Consider the following 21,598-nt stretch of genomic DNA (forward strand, 5'->3'; position numbering starts at 1 on the left):
AAAGGACAGTTCATCCCACCCAAGTCCTTGGTACCATCTAATGGCTGAAATCAGAAATGGACGCAGTTTTATGAGCAGAAGCAACATTTAAAGAGCTGCATTACCACCTGCCATGTTGCTAAACTCTAAAGACCATGAGACTTTTCCATCTGACTTGTAGCTATGTGTTCCTCTATGTGTTATTTAACTATGAACCCCTTAAGAACAGACTGCCTTGCTTTTCCATTTGTATCTCTCAATACAATTACCACAGTGTTTTACACATAGTAGGGGCTTAATAATCACCATTCATTCATTCAATGAATAGTTTATTGATTCTGCAGGGATATAATAATATCCCTAATGTTTTTGGTAATATGGAACAAATATTTTGTGCTAGATGGTCTCAGGTTCTACCTTGTCCTTGTAGATAGAGGGGATCAGGGTGGGAGTTAGGCAGCTCAGCTAAGCACCGGCAAGATTGCAACAGGAACACAACATGGCAACATCATGGAATTCTGCAGCAAGGGCCTTTCCCAGTTAGCCAGAAACCTTCCAGAGCAAGGGCAGGCTCAAGCCCAGGTGAAGGAGGAATACCTGACTGAGAACATTTTTCTGCAATGATGTCAGTGAGGCTTTTCAGAAAATGGGTTGGAGGCCTTCAAGAAGGCACGCCCAGTCCCCTCAGGTAAGGGACAGGAGATAAACAAACCCTCAGTCCTAGGGTGGGGAATTAGTCCAGATCTGGGTGGGAACACTGAGCATCCAAATCTGGTATAATGACCCCTGCATCTCCCTGAAGGAAGAATTTAAACCTGGGTTAATTCCCTTTCCTATCTCCAGCCATCTGGAAAGGTAGGATATACTGGGCCCTGCTCTTTGTCAGAAGGATCTTAGCTTCTCTCCCTGGCCCTAGGAGACAGCCCTGATAGTGAAGCAAAAGAGACCCCATGATCATCCTGTCAGCCCACCTTCCACCTCGATGGCCACCAGGCTGATGTCTGCACAGACCTTTCTGCTGGGTCACACGTTATTTTCTTCCTCCAAGGCCCACTGAGCTTCTTAGGACACTCACTAATTAAGGGACCATTTAGGGACTGGCTTCTGTCTTATTTCAGGGAAAGTCCACTCAGCATTCATCAGATTCTGCCTCCTCCCCATTCATTTTTTCCTTCCTTCAGCTACTTCACGGCTGAGTCTCTTATTTTATCTGCTGTTTGTGGATTCTATTTCTCATCCATTAAAGAAGAAACCTTTTCTCTCCACCTACTCTTTTGAATGAGATATGCTTAGGCCTTTGGCTATATCTCTTTATGCCTATACATGTGAATATGTGTGCATAATGATCTTTTTATTTCCAGTGCCTGGTACATAGTAGGAACTTTAATAAATTCAGATTGATTGGATAGGCCCATCTGCTCACTTGAATCTCACAAAGTTGAGCCTAATGAAAGTATAAACCAAAGCACTGAAAGAACTATATGCAATTGCTAAACTCAGACCAAGCATTAAGGTTTACTAAACAAAAGATTTTTCTTCAAAATGGTTTGATTCAGGCCTGGAAATGTTGAAAGCAGAACTTTTCTTAAATTTGGATTTTTTGTTTGCTTTTTTCGAGAGAGGAAGGCAGGGCAATTGGGGGTCAAGTGACTTGTCCAATGTCACACACCTAGTAAGTGTTAAGTGTCTGAGGTCAAATTTGAACTCAGGTCCTCCTGACTCCAGGGCTGGTGCTCTATTCACTGCTCTACCTAGCTGTCCCTGCATCTTTTTAAAACAGAATTTTCACTGATAAAACCACATCCACTGAACTATTTGACAACACCAAGGATTTGGGTGGAGAGAACTTTCTTCTGGGTCTGCAGTAACTATGATCGCCAAGGAAGGGAGGGCTGTGACACCTGCCTATTATTGGCAGGTGATCAGCATTTAGTGATGATGCAATTAAGGTTGGTGGGCTGCTTCTCTCCAGTGTTGCTTCCTCCCCATGACAATGGGGCTGGGCCAGAAATGGGACGTAAGGTCTGGCAAGCACTGCTGTCTTGGGTTTAGGGTCCTGTGCTGTCTCATCGGGTCTGAAGGGAGGTGGAGGTGATGCTTTAAATCAGCTGGTATAAGCGGTTTCTTGTCTCGCCCTCTGAGTGCTTTGTAGGTTTGTCTCCATTTCTCTATTTCTGTTGTTCTTTGTACCATTCAAATTCAAATACAACACAGATTTGTTAAAAGGGCCTCCATATGCCAGATACCACTAGGCACTGGAGATACAAATATGAAATAGGACAGGTTCTGTCCTCTAGGAACTTACAAATAAACTTGATACAAGGTAGAATGATAAAAGTGTATAGGTTGGTGAACCTGCGGCCTCAAGGCTTCAAATGCCCTTCTGGGTCCTCAGATTAGGCCTTTTGATGGAGTCCAAGTTTTACTGAACAAATCCTTTTATTAAGGGGATTTGTTCTGTGAAGTTTGGATTCAGTGAAAGGGCTGCACTTGAGGATTTAGAAGGCTATGTGTGGCCCTGAGACCAAAGATTCAGGCCTGCTGAACCAGTGGTTGAAACTTTCTTTTCTGGGTTGTCAGTAACTATGACTTAATACCTCTGGGATCAATTGCTGGGCATCATTTCCATAGGGGTTTCTTCCCCGGATGATAGCTGCAGGGCCTGATGAGGGACAGAATCCCAATAGGTTCAGCAGGAATTCTGATCTTATCTAAGACCAGAAAACCTCCAATAGCATCTGGAAAGAATTCAAGGTCTCAGGCTTAATTGGAGTAAGAATTGTAGAAGTTTATTGTTAGGCTTCTAAGAGAAGCAGGCAAGAGTCCTTAGGGGACCTGCAAGGGGTACATGCTTTTACTTTTAAAGGGCAAGGCTGCCATTGTCAGGGCTGACCGGATGGGAGGGGCCTCAGTGCATAGATAAAGGTCAGAGCTGACCAAGAGGAACTTGTGACTTTAGTGCATAGATAGTTTAGATAAGATTTGGGCCAGGCCAAAGGAGACAAAAGACAAGGACAAAGGAGGGTGTGGGCCAGGCCAGGAGGAGAAATGAAGAGATTAAGTAAGAACAAAGGGGTCACAAAGTGTTACCTAGGCCTAGTGCATATGATAGGGGAAGGGGCAGAGCCCAAGGTTGGGAAAGGAATTTTACAGATAACAATTTTATAATACAAAGTGTGGTTACAACTGCACAGACTGGTTTTACAAGTTGGTTTCACAAATTGACCTAGACCCCAGGTACCCCATCAGGCCTGGGAGGGAAGTATCACTATTCAGTAGTTATAGAATTACTATAATTGTGGGGAATCAAGACAAGACTCATGCAGAAGCTGGAAGCTTAAGGATACACTTAAATTCAACAAGTGTTTGTTAGGCAGTAACCTTGTGACAGGCAGTATTCTCTGAGATGGACATACAACGATCAAAGTGAAAAAATCCCTACCCTCAAGAAGCTTATGTTCTTTTTTGTTTGTTTTTTTTTTAAGTTAAATTTTATGTTTATTTTTAGTTTACATCATTTATTTCCACAAGAATTTGAGTTACAAATTTTCTCCCCATTTTTCCCCTACCTACCACCCCAAAACAGCAATCTCATTGAATACCCCCTCCCCCAATCTGCTCTCTCTTATATCCTCCCCCATCCCCTCTCCAACTTTCCAGTAGGGCATGGTGGATCTCTATGCCCCAGTGCCTGTATATCTTATTTCCCAGTTGCATGTAAAATAAAAATTATTAATAATAATAATATATTTAAACATTTTATTTTAAAACTTTGAATTTCAGATTCTTTCCCTTCCTCCCTTGTCACCCACCCTTACTGGGGAGATAAGCAATTAAAATAGCCATGCAAAACATTTCCATAATGGATATATTGTGAAAGACTGGCTATATTTCCCTCCATCCTGCCCCCCTCTTGTTCTATTCTCTACTTTGATCCTGTCCCTTTTCAAAAGTGTGTGCTTCCAACTTCCCTCCCCCCCAACCTGCCCTCCCCTCCATCATCTCCCCTCTCATCCCCTTCCCCCCTACTCTTTTGTAGGGTGAGATACCCTAAGTGTGTATGTCATTCCCTCCCTAATCCAAATTCAGTGAGAGTAAGGTTGACTCATTCCCTTTTGCCTTCCTGTTCTTCCCCTCCATTGTAACTGTTTTCCCTTGCCTCTTCTATATAAGATAATTTACTCCATTCTATCTCTCCCCATCTCCTCTCATTATATTCTTCTCTCACCTCTCAATTTCACCTTTTAAGTATCATCCCTTCCTATTTAATTGGTCCTGTGTCCTCTGTCTATGTATGCCTGTACACATATATACACACACTCACATATGTATTCATAAGTCCATATACCTTCCTATATAGACACATGTGTGAATATATGTATGTATATGTGTGCATACACACACATTTCTATTCCCTTCAACTATTCTCATACTGAGAAAAGTTTCATAAGTTACAATGATCATTTTTCCGTGTAGGAATGTAAGTAGTTCAACTTTGATAAGTTCCCTGTGATTTCTTCTCCCTATTTACCTTCTCATGCTTCTTGTATCTGAATGTCAAATTTTCTATTCAACTCTGTTTTTTTCATCAAGAATGCTTGGAAATCCTTTATTCCATTGAATAACTATATTTTCCCCTGAAACATGATACTCAGTTTTGGTGGGTAAGTGATTATTGGTTTTAAACACAGTTCCTTTGACTTCCGGAATATCCTATTCCAAGCCCTTCAATCCCTCAGTGTAGAAGCTGCCAGATCCTGTGTTATCCTGATTGTGTTTCCACAATATTCTTCCTGGATGCTTGTAATATTTTCTCCTTGATCTGGGAACTCCAGAACCTGGCTACAATATTCCTAGGGGTTTTCTTTTTGGGATCATTTTCAGGAGGTGATTGGTGGATTCTTTCAACCTCTATCTTGCCCTCTGGTTCTAAAACATCAGGGCAATTTTCCTTGAGAATTTCTTGAAGGATGATTTCCAGATTCTTTTTTTTTATCATGGCTTTCAGGTAATCCAATAATTTTAAAATTATCTCTCCTGGATCTATTTTCCAGTGAGATATTTCACATTGCCCTCTATTTTTTCATTTGTGTGGATCTGTTTAATAGTATCTTGATTTCTCATGAAGTCACTAGCTTCCATTCGCTCCAATTTAATTCTGAAGGAATGATTCTCTTCAGTGAGCTTTTGAGACTCTTTTTCCATCTGGCAAATTTGGCTTTTTAATAAGGCATTCTTCTCCTTGTCGGCTTTTTGAGCCTCTTTTGCCATTTGAGTTAATCTGTTTTTTAAGGTGTTATTTTCTTCAGTCAGGTTGCTGACTTGCTTTTCATGATTTTCTTGCATCATTCTCATTTCTCTTCCCAATTTTTCTTCCACTTCTCTTATTTGGTTTTCAAAATCCTTCTTGATCTCCTCATGGCCTGTAACCAGCTCATATTTTTTCTTGGAAGCTTTTGGTGCAGGAGTTCTGACTTTGCTGTCTTCCTCCTGTTCCATGCTTCGATCCTTTTTGTCCCCAAAATAGGAGTGTAAGGTCATCCTGCTTTGCTTCCTTTGCTTGCTCATGGTGCCACTCAATTACTTGACTTTTGACCTTTTTGCCACAGTAGAACTCTGCTACCAGAGAGGGGAGCTTTGTCCCAAATTGCTGGGGTTTTCTTAGCTGCCATAGCTATTAGTTGGCTGCCCTCTCTGAAGCCTCCACACGCTCTGGCAAACTGGTCACACACCCCAGGATGTCCACCCTAGACAGTGATCCATATCCAAGCATGTTAAAGCAAGAGTGATTACCCCTCAGACTGGTCGCTTGGTCCCCCTACAATCTGCAGGCCAGCAGCTCTGAAGCAGCCAGTGGAGGCAGCTGCAAGGCCACAGAGCCTCAGGGGCTTCTCGCCCCAGGGGCATAGGCTGGACGGCACTCCAGAGTCCTGGTTCCCAAAGTCCACACTACACTGATCTCTCACTTTGTCCTTAGCATCTATGGGTTGATAATTCTGGAAACCGCCACAACTGCTGGTGATCTGAAGTCCCTCCAGCAGGTGGCTGGTTGTGGCCACCCTGAGGCTAAAATGGGATTGGGCTTGGCTCCCAGAGCACTGAACTGGTCCCTTCCTGCTGGCCTTCCAGACTGTCTTCAATGGGAAGTTCACTTTTCTCTGTCATTTTGTGGGTTCTGTCAAGAAGCTTATGTTCTACTAGAGAGTGGGGGAGAGACAGGCATACAGATTCACAGATGGGTGATGGTAGCTGTGTGACCCTGGGCAAGTCACTTAACCCTATTTGCCTCAGTTTCCTCATCTGTAAAAGGAATTGGAGAAGGAAATGGCAAAACACTCCAGTAAATTTGCCAAGAAATCCCCAAATGGGGTCACAAAGAATTGGACATGAATGAAAATCAACTAAACAATAACAACATAAGTAAGCTTGGAAAGGTAGTTTCAAGCCAAAGCAGGAAGGTTTTAAAATTCTAGATTAAGGATTTGTACCTTATCTTATACATAGATAATAGACTCCATTGTTTACTTTTCTTTCTACATGTACTGTTATAGGCATGCACAGACTTTTCCACCATCCTTTTCTACTCCCCTGGTTTCCCAACCAGCATGGCAGGATGTTTTAATTATGATGAAATTGGAAGCCCAGAAAGGTTAGTCATTTGCCCAAGGTCACATGGTTGTAAGTCACAAAGTTAAGGTTCAAACCCAGGCCTTTTGACTCTAAATCCAGTGCTCTTTGGACTACACCATGCAACCACAACAAAAACATTCTGCCAACATTTATGCATTTGTATAACCCTTGGTTCAGCACTCTAAACTTTGGGTTTACATGTACAAGATTCCCTCTCAGAGATGGCCCCAAATGATTCTCTTTGGTTCCTTTTAGCCCCACACAGAATTGACTAGGGGAAATCTGAAAAGATAGCTTGTATGTAGGTCTTCACCCACCCTCTACCCCTCCCTGTTCCAAAATATCCAATATCCTGAATGCAAGCACTCAGGGTAACAATCATTTTTGGCATAGGATAAATTTTATTTAACCCCCACTGAGAAAGGCAAAAATATTATAGATATTTATATAAACAATTGATACAATTTTCTTCCTTCTGGTGAATCCCACTTTGCTTTCAGGGATCTACATAATTCTGTCAGCTCATAGTTCCACTCTGAGTTTTAGATTGCCCTCAGTTGGCTAAAGAGGCTCTGCCCCCTGCAACGTTCTAATGAGTCTCCTCTTTGCCTCAGAGACCCATATAAGGCTTCCAAATTTATGGTACTATTCTGATGGTTCAGAAACTCCTTGGGGAAAAAAATGAAACTGGAGTTGCCACAAAGAGACAACCTACTCCCATCAGACCAACACTCTATGAACAATCCATGGGAGAGCCAAAGGAAAAATTCAAAGGTGTTTTTTCTCTCTTTCTCCATGTGATGGCTTGGTACTTTGCTGTTCTAATAGGTCTGGGGCCATGTGCATCCTTCTCTTCTCTCTCAAAGGCTGTTACCACCCAAGTGTTCCCCTAATCCACTGTGGTACCAAAGTCACTATGGGTTCTCAAAGGCTGTGCCAGGGGACCACAAGCTTGGTGGGACCTATTGAGTTAGAAGAGCTTTAATTGCAGGACCAGCTCCAGTTGCTAAGTTGCAATGTATAGTACCTTATATATATATATATATATATACTTATATATATATTATACATATAATTGTACATTATATATATACATATATATATATACCTACAATGTATAGTACTACTAGCATAGTATCTTACACATAATCAGTGTTTAAGAAAAGGTTAGAGAAATATAGTTGCAATCAGGAGACCTGCATTCAAGTCCTATCTTCAAATTTAATAGCCATGTGATCATGGGCTAGTCATTTAACTTCTCTCCCGTGCAAAAGAGTGGAACTGGCTCTTTCACTGGGTAATTGGGAAGAAGAGATTTTCAAATTGGAAAGTACTAAAGAAACTGAAGATATTATTATTAACCACAAAGTATTAGTTGACAACAACAATTCCTGTTTTAAAGAAACAGACTGTCAAAATAGCATCTGAACCAAACTGTCATTGAAATGATATTTATTTGATTCGAATCTCTTGTGTGTTTATGTGTGTATGTGTGTAGAAGGCATGCTTCTTAAATAAGCAGATGGGAAAAAGCTGGGTGGGATAGAGAACACATTGGATGACATAATCAGGATCCAAAAATATCTTGACTATTTTGTTTTTTCTTTATAATCCTAGTGCTCAGCACAGTGCCTGGCACATAGTGAGTACTTTTAAAATCTTTGTCAACTGACTGATAAAACATTAGGATGACTCTAATAAGATGAAATTTAAGAGTGATCAATATAAAGGCTTGTACCTGGGCTCAAAAAATCAACTTAATATAGACAATATTAGAAGGCCAAATAGCCATCTCTACCCTCTCCCCTCAAAAGCTGGGGGTTTTCATTCATTTCATTTAATTCTCTCTAGGCTGCACTCCTGACTCTCCTCCAGACTTTCTCTATTACCATAGAATCTTCTTCTTCTGAAAGGTCATTCCACACTTGGGATTTCACACAATGGATGTACCAGGCATTCCTGTAACCTCTTCCTCTTATTGGTTGGTTCTTCCCAGAACCTCCATTTTATGGAGGATGTCCAGGCCAAGCATGTCTTCATTTCTTTCCAGACTATACCCTCGACTCGCCCAACTTTCTTTACCATGCCCCCACACTGATACTCCCTTCTCCCCTTTCCCTCTCTCCTGTTCAGCTTCTTTTTATATGTTGTCTTCCCCAGTAGAATATAAAGTCCTTGAGGGCAGGGGCTGTCTTTCTTTCTGCTTGCATTTGTATTCTTAACACCTAGCACAGTGACCTACACATAGTAAACACTTAAACTTGACTTGTTGACCTGTTAACTTGTTAAGCTGACTTGTTTTAGTAAGCTCAATGTGAGTTCAAAATTATGATATGTAAGTAAAGAAATCAAATGTTGTCTTGGGCATAGTCCAAGGAGAGTGCACAGCCATTAGGAGAGGAATAGCTTCTAAGCATAAGAAAGGAATAGTCACACTGTTTTTTGCCCTTATCAGATAATATCCGGAATGTTCTGTTCATTTCTGAGTGCCATGTTTTAAGAAGGGTATTGATAATCCAGAGAGTTTGCAGAGTAGACTTATTAATATAGTCAAGGGCCTTGAAATCATACTATAGGAGGATCAACTGAAGGAAGTGAGAATGTTTAACCTAGATTTAAGGAAGGCATGATGTCTGACTTAAGAAATCTTAAGGATTGACATGTGGGAGAGGGCACTGGATTTATTCACTTGGTCCAGAGGACAGAACTACTAGTGATAATAGAAGTTGCAAAAGGGAAGATTGATCCTTGGTGTGAGTAGAGGGGAAGTGATTATTTTATTGCTGACAGATATGCTGGACAGAGACTACTAATTCTACCTTCTCCTCATCTTTCTAAGTGAAGCTCTAGGGTAATTTGCAAAGGCATATTGAGAGCATCCATGGGCATGATGGTAGTTAAAAGGAAAGTCCTTACTCCCACCCAACTAACCAGCAGTTCTGAAGGTACTGATTGAGTTAAATCAAGAAAGACTTGATTTAAGGAATCTTTCTGGCTGGCTAGGTATAACCATGGGTCTGACAAAAAAAAAAAAGAGGAAAAATCCCTGAATTGTTGGGCTACGGCTATGTGCACAAAAAGAGCTTTGATCCCTGGAAGGGGGTGGTGGTAGTTTTTTTTTTTTTAAAGCAATTGCGGTTAAGTAACTTGCTCAAGGTTACACAGCCAGTTATTTCTGGGTGTGGTGCTGAGTAGCTGAGCCCGAATTTGATCCAGGTTATCCCGACACTGGAGCCAGTGCTCTTACTCGCTGAGCCACCTGGCCACCCCTAAGCAATTGGGGTTAAGTAACTTGCTCAAAGTTACACGGCCAGGTGTTTCTGGGTGGGTGCTAAGTGCCTGAGCCCGGGATTCGATCTCCAGGTCTTCTCAACACTGGAGTCGGTGCTCTTACTCGCTGTGCTACCTGGCTGCCCCTATTTTTTTTTTTTTTTTGGGTGGTGGTAGTTTTAAGGTGGGAGGAGAAAGCAGTGTGTAAGAAAGAATGGTTAAACAGAAAAGTTCTAAGTAGATAACCAGCATATGGCAATAGCTCAATGGTAACTAAGCAGTCAAACAGCATATAGCAGTACAGCAGAGAAGCTGCCCTGGTAGATGATGAAGGCATTTTGCCTCAGCAGAGAAAGCAGCCCATCAGATCCTATCACCAAACCAACAGATGACATCAGCAGCTCTTAAGAGAAGCATCAAAGGAGATGATCTAACTAGGATAAAGCTTGCAGAGTTTAAGTTGCCCTTGCTACACATTCCTCCCATGCCTTTTCCCTTTTGCACAGGAAATATTAGGATCTGTAGGAGAATATTTTCCTGTGAGTGCAGGGGATTTCATTTATTATTCACTTTTTTGGACAGGGATCCAGACCTATGATTTAATCGGTGCAGGTAACTCCCATTTGTAAACTCCTTCCACCCATGCAAATTAGCAATGAAGCTTCCACTTACAGTGCAAAAGAGTTTAAGTGATTTGCCCATGGTCTGTCTGAGTCTTTCACACACACACACACACACACACACACACACACACACGTTAGAGTCAGGACCTTAACTCAGGTTTTCTCGATTCCAGGAATAATTCTTTAATTATATCACAATGCCTCTCACTCACCTTGCAATATTATTTAATTAAATGCCTTATGCTTTGAATTAATGTGTTTGATGTGGAAAAAAACATCAGGACAGGGCTTTATGAACTATGGTTTTGAATACTGACCCAAAGCAGCATTGGAATTTTGGTAGCTTTCGGCGGACTACATTGGAGAGGAGCCTCTGAGAATACATTTGGAAAAAATTCCTAACAATTAGCAGTATCCAAAAGTGGGATATATTGCCTTGCAAAGTAGTGGGTTCCCTTCATTCTTTTTTTCTTTTTGGAGGGGGGAAGGTAGGGCAGTTAGGGTTAAGTGACTTGCCCAAGGTCACACGGCTAGTTTTATGTTAAGTGTCTGAGGCTGGATTTGAACTCAGGTCCTCCTGACTCCAGGTCTGGTGCTCTATTCACTGTGCCAACTAGCTACCCCTGTTCCCCTCATTCTTTAAGTAAAGGCAAATGAGTACTTACCAGGTATGATGTGGAAGGTACAGGTTAGATTAGGTTTCCGAGGTACCTTCTAATTCTGTGATCCTCCGATCATATGTACATAAGGATATATAAGGATCCAGGTATAGACTTCAGGTCTTATTGTTCCACCACTAGCTTGTGTAGATACTGGTTCTTATTCTTGGAGCTGATTCAGGTGACCTTGCTTCTGGGGCTTTTTCACCTTGAATGCCATACTGAACTGTGATCTTAAAACAATTGAAAGGATCGTTGGTCTTGACCTTCTTGAATCCCTGAGGTAGCTCGGCAACTTGTATTTAATACTCAAGTATTAATTAGCTATTTCTTCTCTACTATTTCACCTACTGTAGCAGCAAGCACCCCAAGCGCCCTCAGGGTTTGCTGCCAATACAGGTTCTTGGATCTGCTTTGATAAAGGAAAGAAACTCAAAATGGGTTAACAAGCTTACTTTAATCAGTCAAACATGTATCATTTACCTAGTTCAGGGGAAAGAGGTCAGTACCCCGAACTTCAGAATATATAGACAGAATTATCAAGACAGAAACAGATCAAGTAGACAGATTTCCAAATTGTCCAACCATTACATCCATAGCAAACAACATCTGGGTTTCAAAGCCAGGGGGCCCTGGACAACGACTTCCCAGAGTTTCATCTGATCAAATCACAGAACAATTCTCAAAGTGAGCCCCAAAACAAAGCCTCACATCAGGGCTTATATAGCCTTCTCCTGCCTCATAGAATGTAACAACCTTATTGACCCACTGGCCAATCAAAAAGTATCTACCGAAAAACAAGCCTCCCACCCCAGGCTCCAGGTGCACTTTAGCCTAGGGGCAGGGAAGATCTTTAAAATTTACATTCCCATTACACCTACTTCCATCTTTCCAGTCTTCTCCCTTCTCATCTCTGCCCCCTGACTTCCCTGGTTTCCTTCAAGTCTCAGCTAAAATCCAACCTTCTGCAAAAAGCCTTTCCTAATCCCCCTTAATGCTCGTGCCAACCCTTAGATGATCTCCAGTTCATCCTGTATATAGACATTTCCACAAAGTTGTTTGCAGGCTATCTTCCTATTGGACTGTGATCTCTTTAACATTTCCGACCTTTTTTTTTCCCCTTTCTTTGTATCCCCTGCATTTAGCATGGTGCCTCATATCCAGCAGGTACTTAATAAATGCTTATTGCCTTGATTTGATTTGCTGTCTCCATGAACTCAATTTAATTCAACTGGCCCTAACACTTTCCTTTTAACAAAGAATCCAAATCTTTGCACAGCCCCAACATGGGCCTTTGGGAAGCATAAAAGGGACTACATAGTTTGATTACTGAAGAAGATACAGTTTATTAGGCACAATTGATATCTGCCCCTATCAGCTTAATAAAGGTTTATTAAATGTCAACTCTGTATAAAACATAAAAATACAACTATGAACATTAATGAGGGAAAGATAGGGTCACAGCCTCTCAATGAAATAATAAAAGATCTGCAAAGATTACTTGGCATTTCTCTCTGCCTATAGACCATGAGATATAAAAGTCAATATGGTATGATAGAGAAATTTAGAGTCAAATGACCTGGGTTCACATTCTGATTCTGCTATTTACTGCTTTATCACTTGGGGTAAGTCATTTACCTCTTGGGGACTCAGTTTCTCCAACTGTAAAATTAATGGGTTGTATTAAATGGCCCCTAAAGTCCCTTCTGCTCTCAATCCTATGATCCTAAGGGATTTCTATTAGAGATTGAGGCAGGGACAGGTTTGGAACAATTACACAGACAAGTAAATATGAGATAATTTGGAGATTAGGGAAGGCTTCACAGAGGAGGCAGTACCTGAGTTGAACCAAGAAGGAAGATTCTGAAATGCTGGGGAGGCCAGGTAGCACAGCGAGTAAGAGCACTGGCTCCAGTGTCAGGATGACCTGGATCGAATCCGGGCTCAGATGCTTGGCACCACACCCAGAGATGGCTGGCTGTGTAACCTTGAGCAAGGTGTAACCTTGAGCAAGTTACTTAACCCTGATTGCTTAAAAAAAAAAAAAAGATTCTGAAATACCAATGTAACCAAGTATTTAGACATGCTCAGACTGGCTTCACTGTGGATAGAGAAAAAATGATCTCAACCCCTAACTGCTAATTCTGGGATTTGTATTCCCTGAGAGAAAGCATTGCTTTTCTACCCTGGCAAAGAGAGATGATCATGAGATTTGAGCCCTGTAACTCTGGAGAAAAAAGGGCAAACATCTGGAGTAGCTAGGGGTTTTTGCTTTGTTTTTTAGTAAAGGACAGAGGGGAAATCTTATGGAGTTAGGAAGATGAATAGGTAAGAGCAAAAAGGAAAGGAGAAAAAGGAATAAGCGATTATGTAGTGCCTACTATGTGACAGGTACTTTTCAGAGTAAATATAATCTCATTTGATCCTTATGACTCTGTGAGGTAGATGCTATTATTATCCTCATTTTACAGATGAGGAAACTGAGGCAAACAGAAGTTAAGTGACTTGCTCAGGGTTACATAGCTAGTAAATATCTGAGGCTGGATTTGAACTCAGGTCATCCTGACTCCATGCCCAGCACTCTATCTACCATGCTACTTAGCTGTCTACTCATAAAAGATACCTTGCTTTTTATAATGTGTAAGAATGTGAATATAGTTATGGGTCATGGATTACATTAAGCTCTCTGATCCTATTCTCATATAACTTACCTAATGATATTTAATCCTATTTTTTTTCATTTTTACCTAGATTTTTTTTAATGAGGAATAGTTTTTCCTACTCACTCCCTTTTCTCTATTTGCATATACACATGTTGCATTTTAACAGAAGGCATGCTCTTTGAGGGCAGGAATGTTTTCATTTTTGTCTCTGTATCACTAGCACATAGCACAGTGCCTTGCAAGTCTGTTAAATTCAACAAGCATTGAGCACTGGACCTGGAGTCTCAAATATTTACTGTGTGACCCTGGGCAAGTCACTTAACCTCTATTCTCTTCAGTTTCCTTAATTATAAAAAGGAAATAATAATAGCACCTACCTCCTAAAGTTGTTGTGAGAAGATCAAATGAGATGACATTTGCAAAACTCTTAGCACATTGGAATATAGTCAGAGCTACACAAATGTTTGTTCTCTTCACCTTTCAATATAATAAAAGGCACTGGGCTAGGCACTCAGAATACTAAGACAAAAGCTAAACTGGTCAGTCAATCTAAGGAGCTTATTTCCTATTGCACATACCGTGTTTCCCCGATAATAAGACACTGTCTTATTATTTTTTTTGGACAGAAAAACACCAGAGGGCTTATTTTCAGGGGAGGGCTTATTTTAATGAACATTGACAGCAATTTTAATAAACAGGTAAATGTGAACAAAAAAAATGTACCTTTATTCAATAATGATCATGTCATCTTCTTCAACAACATCGTCATAAGTGTCCATACCCTGAATTCCGTCCTGGATGTCTTGCGCCTCCATTTCCTTCAGAAGAAGTGGACCCAATCTGTCATGTCCAGCAATATAGCTCTCTTTAAATGAATATGTCTTGTCCAGGTAACCTGCTCGTAGTGCCTTGGCGACACAGCTGTCAGTAATTTTATCCCATGACTTCTTCACCCAAGTCACGACTTCTTGCAGACAGGGCTTCACAAAGTTTCCACGCTGATTTCTTTCCATTCTATTTTCAATGTAGTCATTGACTTCCATGCGCAAATGGTCCTTGAATGGCTTCTTTATTGCAATATCAAGGGTCTGGAGATAGGCAGTCATTCCTGCAGGAATCATTACTTGATCTATTCTTCTCTCTGCAAGGAAGTTCTTCATTTCTTTAGCGCAGTGAGTGCTGGCTGAATCCCAGACTATCAGACCTCTTTGGTTACCTCGCATAACAAGTGGCAGCATTAAATCAACCCACTTTCTTATAAAGGCTTGTGTACACCAGGCTTTTTCGGTTTCAAGAACGTAAATGCCAGATACACAGATACATGTTCAATCTTATCTTTCTTGCCCTTACTGATGATTAGAGGTGTGGCTTTCTTTCCATCCAAACGAATTGCCAAAACACAGGTGACCCTTGCACTTTCATAGCCAGTGGTGGGAATGTAGATTGACGTTGCACCCCTGTGATGAATTGTTGTTTGAGATCCTTGTTCCATAAACACTGCAGTTTCATCCATAGCAATCATATTGCAGGTTTGGTACTTGCAAATGTCGATCCTATCAATAAAGGACTTGAATGCAAGTGCACGTTTAATAACTTCAGCATCTCCAGCTTAAACAGTGTTGCCGATCTTCTTAGGGACAGTTCATACCTGTACCGTTGAAGGAAACCGTCCAACCAGTGTTGTGATGCTTTGAATCCTTCTGAGACCATTTCAAACTCTGGTGCCATTGAAAGGGCAAATGCTTGAATATCAGCCCTGCGCACAACCAAGGCCTTTGCTCTCCTGTCAGCAATCCATTCACCAACGAGGATCTCCAAGTCAGGATATAAGGGCTGCTGACCTGATCCAGACCTGCACTTTTTCCCTTTTCCCTCATCCACCTGTTGATTGAGGTTATTATAATCTGCTCTCCATTTTCTGACCATTTGAAGATCCAAAAGTTTTTCTTTACAGAAAACTGCAAGATTCTTGCCATGTGACTCCTCTACAATTGCTTTCTTATACTCAACAGTATAGCTCTTCCCTTTTGTACTCATGTCTGGGGGTCAAAACAGACAGAATAATAAAATTATGACCATCAGTCCTTCTTTTCACTCCATCATGCCCCCTGAGTTCTTCTTTTTTCCTCCATCATGCCCTTTTTATCCTCCATCATGCCCCCTCACTCCCGCTTACATACCGGGTTTTTATGTTGTCCTGCCTCAGCTCTCCTCCGCGGCACTGCTCTCAATGGCACCAGCAAGCAAATCACTGGGGAAGAACAGGATGACGTGCTCACTGCTGCAGCTCTGATAGGATGCAGCTCGAAGCGCGGCATGCGTTTCACCCGGGGGAGGGGAGACGGTGCATACAGAGGGTACCATAATATAGCATGTAGCGCAGGGGATCACCTTCACTACAGTAGCAATCTCAATAGGGCTTATTTTCGGGGGAGGTCTTATTTTAGAGGAATCTTACACAGTAAGGGGAGGGCTTATTTTCGGGATAGGTCTTATTATCGGGGAAACACGGTAGTAGGTGCTAAATAAACATTTGTTAAATTGTACTCATTTGCCTAAACCAGTTCCTAGGAACAGATATGAGAAATAATAAAGGAGGAACAGTGCCTTCTTTGTGCCTTATTGAATGTGTAGGCAAAGGGCGGGGGTGGGGGGGAGGGAGACTGGAGAACCAATTCATTTCAAACAAATGCTTACTAAGAACTGACTGTGTATTGAGTCCACAGGACTGAGAGAATTTTGATACTAACAAAAGAAATAGGAAATCGAGTTCTCTTCTGATATATGTGACTGTGTGGCCCTATCCTGTGCAAGTTACTTAACTTTTCAGTTCTCCAGGTAATTCTCTAAAACTACAAATTTCTGAGCAGCTTTTTATTGGAGAAAGATAGTAGACCCTATGGAAATGTTAGTTATTATTATCATCATTATCATTGGTGGAGGGAGTTTCTTCACCATAAGTTCCCTCTATCAAGGAAGATGTTATTGAGTCATTTAGTGGTATCCAATTCTTTGGGACTCCACTGGATTATAGCACATCAATACTGTCCATGGGGTTTTCTTGGCAAGGATACTGGTATTCTCCAGCAATGAAAACATAGACTCGAACAAATTTAAAAAAGAAATAGGGAAGTCATGAGGAGGAGAAGATTTGGGGAAAATTCTGATGAAATTGTATTTGAACATGCTGAGTTTGAGGTATTGATGGAACAACCAGTTGGAGTTGAATGTCGATCTGAAGCACGGACATGAAAGAGATAAAGAAATGGAGGTGTTTCCAAGGGAGGTAGTAGGTAAAGCTGAAGGCACAGATAACATTACCAAGGAAGAGAGAGAGTAGAAATAAAGACTTGAGGGAGGAAGAAGAGGAAGACCCAATCATAGAAACAAAAAAGAATTGATGAGAAGAAAGAGTAGTGGAAACCAGACAAAGAAAGTGACAATGAAGATTGGTGGGAGAGGTGGCCAAAGCTATCAAAGATAAGGCTTGATCGACTTTGAATAATAGATTCAGAGTTTGTGGATATGTCACTCTCTTTAAAAAAAAAATTAGTAAGCCATAGATAAGGACTTTTTTGGCCTTGTCATATGAAAATACTTATTCATCTGAATTTTCTATATTTCAATAAATGTGCACATTTTATAATCACAGAACCATATATTATAATTCTGGAAAGGTGACTTAAAGGTCCCTTAGTCCATCTCTCTGGCTCAGAGCAAAATTGCATCTCTGCCATACCAGGCCAAACACCATGAAATTCTTAAAGATGTCCAATTAAGGAATTAATTCAGTCTCCCTTGGTAGTCAGTTCTAATTTAAAAATCCTTGAAGGCAAAAAGCTCTTTTTTCATAGCGAATCGAGAAAGTTTTCCACAATCCATCACAGTATATTTTAGCTCTGCTGGGATATTCACTGTGTGACCTCAGGCAAATCACCTGTATCTCAGTTTCGTCACCTGCCAAAGGAGATAAGCTAATGAGGTACAGTGCAAAAAGGGTGCTTAGATCCTTGGGGACCTGGCAGTCTACAAATCGAAGTTACAAGAGTCATCTCGAATAGATTCATATTATCTTTCACAGTCGATCTTATTAACACTCACGATTTCCTGGAGGGGAGGGCAAGGAAGCTATGGGCATTATAACCTCCATCTTTCTGATGGTTAAGTTAATCAGTAGCAGGGCTATACATTTTAGTAAGGCAGGATCACACCCTGAGCTAGCCACAGAAGGGGAAACAGAGCCTGCATCTTCCTGGTCCATTACTAACTTGTATAAATCATGCTGCCTCCTGGCTTCCCCTTCCATATAATTATGAAGTAACCCAGTCACTTTGAGCCAGATGCTAGCGAAGCCATGACCATAGGTTTCATCCCAATAGGAGTTAGTTAGTAGTCCTCAGGAGATATCCTTGTTCCATGGATATATATTCTCTCCTTCTGACTCTCGCACTGGCCTTGCACCTTGCAAAGATGAAAGGGGTGGCACAATTCAACATCATTTATTAAGCGTATACAAGAACAGTCCCTGCTCCCAAAGGCCTTACTTTCTACTGTGGCAGGGGGAAGGGAGGGGAGGGAGCTGACATGGGGGATACAGCTTGTATAGAAAATAAAAACAAAGTCATTTTTGCTAGCTGATACAGTGGATAGAGCACCTGGCTTGGAGTCGGGAAGATCTGAGTTGAAATGTAGCTTCAGACACTTACCAGTTGTGTGACCCTGGGCAAGTCACTTAACCCCTATTTGCTTCTGTTCCTCATCTGTAAAATAGGGACACACTGGAGAAGGAAATAGCAAGCCACTCCATTATCTTTGCCAAGAAAACTCCATGGACAACATCCATAGGGTCAGCTAGAGACATGACTGAACAACTGAACAAAAAGAAATACAAGAATTTTAAGTTTTTGTTTTTTTTTTTTAGGCAGGTAGGTGGCAGAGTGGATAGAGTGCTGGGCTTGGAGTCAGGAAGACCTGGGTTCAATTTCAGTCTCAGAAACATCCTCACTGTGTGACCTTGGGAAAGTCACCTAATCTCTGTTTGTCAATGAAGAAGGAAATGGCAAGCCACTCCAGCATTTTTGCCAAGAAAACCCCACAGACAAAGGAAGAATTGGACTTGACTGAAACAACTAAACAACAACAAATTTGGGGAAGTAAAGACCCCTGACTACTGGGGGGAAGAAACAAGGAAAGGATTCTGTAGGTGGCCTGAGCTGAGACTTTAAGGAACGGAAGCATTGGGAAGAGGCAGAGGTGAGGAAACCACATGAGAAGTCCAAGAGACAGGAGAGAGAATTTTGAACTTGAGAACAGCTCATTTGTCCAGTATGACAAGAACAGATTGTGTGAAAGGAATAATTGGAAATAAGTCTGGAAAGGAAGGTGGAAGCCAGATGGTGGAGGACTTTAAATAATAGGATGAGAAGCTGGCAGACTTTATCGCAGACTTATGCCTTAGGAAGAGTATTTCAGCAGCTGTGTAGAAGATGGACTGGAGAAGGAAGAAGCTGGTGAATTAGATAGAGTATTCTCCTTGGAGTGAGGAAGACCTATGTTCAGCTCCCCCTTGGACACTTACTACCCGTGTGGTCCTGGGCAAATCACTTTGCCTCTGTGTGCCTCAGTTTCCTTATTTGTCAAATGGGGATAATAATAGCATCTACCTATCAGGGTTGTTGTGAGAATAAAATGCTATACCATTTAAAAAGAGCTTTGAGGGGCAGCCAGGTGGCTCAGCGAGTAAGAGCACCGGCTCCAGTGTCGGGATGACCTGGATCAAATCCGGGCTCAGATACTCAGCACCACACCCAGAAATAACTGGCCATGTAACCTTGAGCAAGTTACTTAACTCCAATTGCTTTAAAAAAAAATAAAAAGGGCTTTGCAAACCTTAAAGTGCTATATAAACGCTAGCTATTATTATCACTGTAATAATCTGTGTGAGAGGATGTAAGTTCTGGAAGAGGGTGGGGGAAAAGAACAAGATGGAGCTAGAATTGATAAGACCAGCATATGATGATGAAGGGTGAGAGTGGAGAAGAGAGCCAAGGATGAGTCTGAGGGTGCAAAGAAAGACTGGGGTAACGTCAGTAGAAATAGAGAAGCTGGGGGCAGGGGACGGGGGACAAGGGGCAGGGGGTGGGGGCAGGGACATCTTTGGTGGGGGGAGATAAGGAGTTCCATTTGGGGAACACTGAAGTTGAGATCCTATAAAGAGAAAGGAATGTGGTGATGTGAACAAAGCCCTGACCTTGCCCTCAGAGGAGCCGAGACAGTCCCAGATCCACCACTTTGTGAGTGACAGTATCTTAATACATCAAAGGGTTGTTTCTAAATGATGGATGGACCTTTGAAAGGAAACATGCACAGTGTGTCAAATACCAGAAGAGAAAGCAAAGGGGCAAATGAAGAGTCCACACTGTTAGGGTCAGTTATGCAGGGGGCTTCAATAACTCAATTATTCTTAGAACTCAACCATAACATTTGTGTAACAGAGGTCTGGGGTGTGTGCAGGGGTGGGGGGAGAAAGGGAGAGAAAGAGAGAGAGAGAGAAAGAGGGAGAAGGAGATACAGACAGAGAGAGTGAGCCCTTGGGACATCATCTCTAGGGATGGAGAGACCAGGAACCTTGATTATGGGAGAATCATGATTGATGAAAGGAAAGTAGGTTGAAGAGACTGTGAAATCTCATTTACAGGAGTCGAAGGTAGACATTCTATAACTACTTATGACTGGCAAACCATGTATTGAAAAGAAGACTCTTTGATTGGCTGTGGGGGCATTCGAAAGGGCCTGTCAGCATCAGTCACTTTTTTAAAAATCTCATTTATTCTTAGAGGATCTAGGTGACTCATACATGGTGTTTGATATGAGACCACACTATTAAGATAAAAGGCTTTGGGTTCTCTTCCCCCTCTGAGGCCAGATGGCCCAGTGAAAGGGCTTTGTTTCTTGGCCTCTGCATTTGTTCTAGATGAGGAGAGAGAAGCCCCTATGACCTTATGAATTTGAAAGCTTCAGAGGCTGCCTTAGCATCCCAGAATTCCAGAGTCTATGGGTTTATAGCCAGAATATCACAGATGCTCTAAGGAGCAAGGAGTAATCTAAGGAAGCAGCGTGGGAAGGTCAGGTTAATGGTAGCTGAGATGTGAAGGCACATCTAGAAATGAACTTGGCAGAACCAATGGCATGGAGGAACTAAATCTTGAGCCTATTCCCCAAAAGAGACCAAGGTGGTATAAGGGAAAGGATGCCCGTAGAGTGTAGGGAGAAAATGTTTATATGTTTGCTCTTACTATAGCTTTGAAACAAATGTCCCTTTAAAAAAGTTAATCAGGGGTAGCTAGGTGGTACAGTGAATAGAGCACCAGCCCTGGAGTCAGGAGGTCCTGAGTTCAAATCTAGCCTCAAACACTTGACACACTAGCCATGTGATCTTGGGTAAGTCACTTAACCCCAATTGCCCTTCCTCCTCCAAAAAAAAAAAGTTAATCAGTGTTATATAGCTAAATGAAGCTGAGGTTCTAGCTCCTGGACCCTAACAGTGGAAGAAGCATAGAGGGAGGGGCCTCAAGCTAATGGTGGCACAGAGGTAGCACCTCAGGCCCTCAGGGACCCCAGAACCCTGAGTAGGAAGATGCAGCAGTCCTTACTTTGGGATAGTAAGAACGTACTACATTTCTATCATGTTTGATCAACTTCTCTTTTTCCTGCTTGTATTTTGCAAGTACCGTGTTTCCCCGATAATAAGACCTATCCCGAAAATAAGCCCTCC

At 41.7% G+C, this 21,598-nt stretch overlaps 1 long non-coding RNA gene across 1 annotated transcript; it reads left to right on the forward strand.

Moving 5' to 3' along the window:
- The first annotated feature begins 671 nt into the window (after positions 1-671).
- Positions 672-19,719, forward strand: LOC138162157 (uncharacterized). The gene is made up of 2 exons (XR_011168562.1): positions 672-834; positions 18,746-19,719. It is a non-coding gene; the product is annotated as an uncharacterized lncRNA (long non-coding RNA).
- Positions 19,720-21,598: the final 1,879 nt, after the last annotated feature.

Source organism: Petaurus breviceps, unplaced genomic scaffold, assembly GCF_028583685.1.
Source record: "Petaurus breviceps papuanus isolate PSGF00001 unplaced genomic scaffold, PetGlider_PUasm1.0 186, whole genome shotgun sequence".
NCBI classification, from domain to species: Eukaryota; Metazoa; Chordata; class Mammalia; order Diprotodontia; family Petauridae; genus Petaurus; species Petaurus breviceps.